Below are 5,009 nucleotides of genomic sequence, written 5' to 3'. Positions count from 1 at the left end.
CACACACATGCATGTGTGTGTGTGTGTATGTGTGTGTGTGTGTGTGTGTGTGTGTGTATATATATATATATATATATATATATATATATATGCACATACATATATATACAAACACACACACACACACATATATGTGTGTGTGTGTGTTTGTTTGTATTTATATATATATATATATGTAGACAGAGAGAGAAGTTGATCTAAGGAGATTGGAAGTCAGGGAAGAATTGTTTTTTGTTTGCTTGTGTCTTTGTTATATGGAGATATGAGTGATCCAGTAGACAGGGATATGTTATGATGCAGGAAAGGGAGGGGGACTTTCAAGAGTGATTCTTTGAGTAGGGGTGCTTCACACAGGTGGTTGAATTGCCTTTAGGAGTACAATGAGTTCATCCATCAGAACAGGAGGAGAGTCAGAGCAATGGGCCAAGCTGGTAGCTTGATCATAGGATTCTGTGCAAGTCCTCTTCAGATTTTCTCTATGTTTTCTGAATTACGAAGCAGTCAAAAACTGAGAAGGAGAGAGTATGTGTTGGAGGATTGGAGATTTCACACCTTCTTGATACACAGGAGACTGAAGGACAGGAAAATTAGCCAGTGCTAAACAGCTACCTCCTTTGAATAGTCACGGATGTAAAATGAGATATATTAGTACACATATGCGTTTTACTCCAATCACATTCAGTTGCTCCTATGCAGGTACTGACTGTGGAGACGAGTTGGAATTTAATAAGGGTTCGGGGCTCATCAGATGAAGAAAAGAGGGGAAATGGAGTTGAAGGCCTATGTAAAGTATTGCTTTTATTGATGAATTATGAAGGGAGAAGTAAAGGAGATAAGGGACAATGAGAAAGTAGATTGGTGATTTCAAGTTGGTATAGAAATCGATGGTGACAAACAAGCCAGAGGAAGAGAAATGGAAATATAGGAGGTGATAGTTGAAGAATGAAATCATTAAAATTTAAGTGTGGAGAGGTCAAAATTATTGGTAACAGCATCTGGGTTATGAGCATGAGAATAGATGACTATTCCCCTTACATTCCTTAAAGCATTTAAAATTTCACAATCTTCATAGAATTTCAAGACCTATAAGAATTGGTTGGGCAGCTTTTTTCTTAAAATTTTTTTGCACAGTGCTTTTTAAGAATTTTTCAAATTTCAGTATAAAAATTGTCACTTTTCCAATCAGTCAAGAGATTCATTATTCAGTATGGTAGTCAATGGCAACACGTGGCTAAATAAATTTTAATTTTAATAGATTAAAATTAAATACAATTTAAAATTCACTTCCCCAGTCTCATTAACCACATTTGAAAATCTCCAGAGCCACATGTGGCTAATCACTACTCTTTTGGACCATGCAAATAAGAAAGATTTTCATCATCATGGAAAGTTCTATTGAATGATGTTATTCTAAAACTTTGCTTCATACTATTCCAATGTTAAACAATTCTGGTACAGAACAGAAATTAAATTTTGCCTTTTAATCACCTGATCAGTTTTGCTAGACAGAAATTATCTGACAACTACTATGTTACCACAACTGCTTAGATACCATATGTTTTATGGCATCTATGAAATAGGTAGATCATTGCCATGGCTACTGAATCACATAATAAGAGCTAATGAGAAGTAACTCACTGGTAAAAGGCAACACAAAAGATGTGTTTGATTAAAGCAACTGTTTCCCATATGTTCTCTTTTGTCAAAGATCCTAGTTATTTTGGAGTATGGGGAGTTTGTGATTCAAGCCACTAACCCTTATTATGATGGTGTGCCCTCTAACCTTCAAATCAAACCCATGACATGGCTCAAAATGGGGACTAATATACAGATGGGGAAAACCAATGATTCTTTTAAAACCTTGAAGCTAGCAATTTACTTCCAGGCTTACTTCTTTTGGAAGAAAATGGATGAACAAATAAGCAATCATTTTCTCTTGAGTGAAGGTAAGGTCAGCTAAACATCTGCTTTTTTCTAGCCACGTGGCACAATTTTCAGAGGAAATTACTATGGCTGTAACCAGAATGTCAGAAAGGCTCACTGTTCAGCTTCAGTGGATGTTGTGTTCATTTGATGGAATTTTGCTTTCTGTGGCATCTAAGCATATATTAAAAACACACACCAGAGAAGGAAAGAGAAGGGAAGATCAAGAGCTAGGAAATAAATATGGATGAACTTTTACTCTGTATCATATCTGCATGGGATGGTTAAATTATATCAGATAGCTTAATGTTCACACCAATTATTTGGTGTATGTTTTGTTTTCACCTCAGTTTTATAGATGAAAGTACTCAGAAATATTAAGATCAAGAAACTAGCTCATGTTCTCAGAATTGATGATGGTTGGAGGATGGAGATCTTCCTGGCTCTTAAAAGCTGTCATTATGTATAACAAAGTTAAATATCACTTGCTGAATTTTCTGAGTATCTCTGGGAACACTCTGAGTAGATTGCTTCATTTGGCCATTTAGACAAAGAACCAACCACATTAGAAATGTTGTGAAAATGCAATAAGAAGGGACATGTACAGAGAAATGCCAGTGAGGGAGGAATCAAAAGTTTATACTCCTAGTCATGTATCAGACTGTTTTCCTTAAAAAAAGAATTTTTTTGAAATTCTATTTAATTTGATGGGTTAGATATTTTAACCAACATTTTGATAAATTATAATCACCTCTCAGGGAGGTTAAGGCAAAATACAGTTACACTAAATGAGTACCTACTACTATAAAATGGTTTTAGAATAGAATCAACTCTGTCAACTTTTATAACTGTTAAAAAATTCCTTATATAACAATTGTTACTTGTTTTTTGCAAAAGTGTTTTTTTTCCCTATCAGTCTAACTGAGGTTTTGTCAGTTTTGTTCATTTCAAATAACCAACTTTTTTTTGGTAGATTTTTGTCTACTATTTTTCTATCCTATATTTCACTCCTTTCTATCTCATCTTTTAAAAATTTTCTTCCTTCTGATTGCTTTGACTTCAATTTGCTCTTAGTTTCTAGTTTCTTGAGTCTGAAGTTTAGGCTATTGATCTGAGATATTTCTTCCTTTTAGATGTGGACATTTACAGTTATAAGTTTCCCTCCAAGTTCTGTTTTAGCTGGACTCCATACATTTGGTATATTGTAATTTCTTCTTTGACTATTGATTATTTAGGAGTGTAATGTTTAATTTCCATATATTTGTGAATTTCTGAAATTTCTTTCTGTTATTTATTTCTATCTTATTCCATTGTGGTCAGAACACATAAAAACTATTCCAAAACACAGAAGAGGCAGAAATACTCCACAACTCATTTTATCAAGCCAGTATAAGTTTGATACCAAAAACAGGAAAAGATATCACAGAAAAACTATAATCCATTATGAATATTATATAAATATCCTTAATACACCAAATATAGCAACATATAACAGTGATAATATATTATAATAAGTTAGGGTTTATACCAAGAATTCAAGGTTGGTAAAACATTAAAAAAGTGGGGCAGTGTAATATGGTATATTAACAGAATCAAGGCCCAAAACAAGATGATCATCTAAATAGATGCAAGAAATCATTTCACAATATCCAAAACCTTTCATAATAAAAACACTCAACAGATTATGAATAGAAGAAAATTTCCACAGTCTGATAAAGACCGTCTTTGAAAACACCACAGCTAACATTACACTTAATGGTGAAAGTCTAAATGCTGTCCCCTAATGTCAGGAACAAGACAAAGATGTCTGCTGTGGTCACTTCAGAAATATATGGGAGGTTAAAGGTAAGGCAATTAGACAAAAATGAAATAAAAGACATTCATATTTGAAAAGAAGTAAAACTATCTCTGTTCACAGATGGCACATCTAGTATATAGGAAATCCTAAGAAATGATCATAGATCTAAATGTAACAGCTAAAACTATAAAACACTTAAAACACAGGAATAAGTCTTTTGGCTTTGGATTTGGTAGTTCTTTCTCAGATATGACACCAAAAGCACAAGCAACAAAAGAAAAAATAAATCAGACTTTATCAAAATTAATAATTTTCAAATTCACAGAACACTATCAAGAAAAAAGATAACCACAGAATTGCAGAAAATATTTACAAATTACATATCTGATAAATATCTAGTATCCTTATTATACAAAAAAATTATTATAGATGCACAAATAACCCAGTTAAATAATGAACAAAATATTTGAATACATATTTTTCCAAAGAAGATACAAAATAACAATAAACATAAAAAGATGCTCAAAATTATTAGCCATTAAGAAAACACAAAACAAAACCACAATGAGATATCACTTCCCACCCAGTAGGAAATCTATTGGAAGACTCATACATTCCTGGTAAGGATATATAGTAGTGCAGCTGTTTGATAAACAGTTTGGCATTTCCTCTAAAATGATAAAAATAGTTTCCATATGACTCAGATATTCCATTTTTAGATGTATACTCAATAAAATTGGAAACATATGTCCACACAAAAACTTGTACATGAATGTTCATATCAGCATTGCTCATATTAGCTAAAAATGGAAGCAACTCAAAAGTCCATCAACTGATTAATAAATAAGTGAAATGTGGCATATTTATACAATGGAATATTATTTGACCATAAAAAAGAATGAAACCCTGATAGATACTAAAACAGGTATAAACCTTGAAATATTATGCTAAATGAAAGAAGCCAGACAGAAAGACCACTTACTGTATGACATCATTTATATGAACTGTCCAGAATAGGTAAATGTAAAGTAAGATTCATTAGATTAGTAATTATCAGGGACTGTGGCAAAGAAAAATGGGGATTAACTACTAAAGAATACAGTGTTTCTTTTGGAGTGATGAAAATATTCTAAAGTTAGATGGTGAAGATCCTTGCACAATTCTGTGGATATACTAATCTACCTCTGAACTATATAGGATAAATTTATAAGGTTAAGTAAATTTTATTCCAATAAAGCTGCTACTAAAAATAAAAGAAGTTTGAGCTCATACTATTTTTGTCAAGGGA

This window comes from Lipotes vexillifer, unplaced genomic scaffold, assembly GCF_000442215.2.
Source record: "Lipotes vexillifer unplaced genomic scaffold, Lipotes_vexillifer_v1.1 scaffold831, whole genome shotgun sequence".
Taxonomy (NCBI): domain Eukaryota; kingdom Metazoa; phylum Chordata; class Mammalia; order Artiodactyla; family Lipotidae; genus Lipotes; species Lipotes vexillifer.
Note: the sequence above shows the minus strand (reverse complement) of the source record.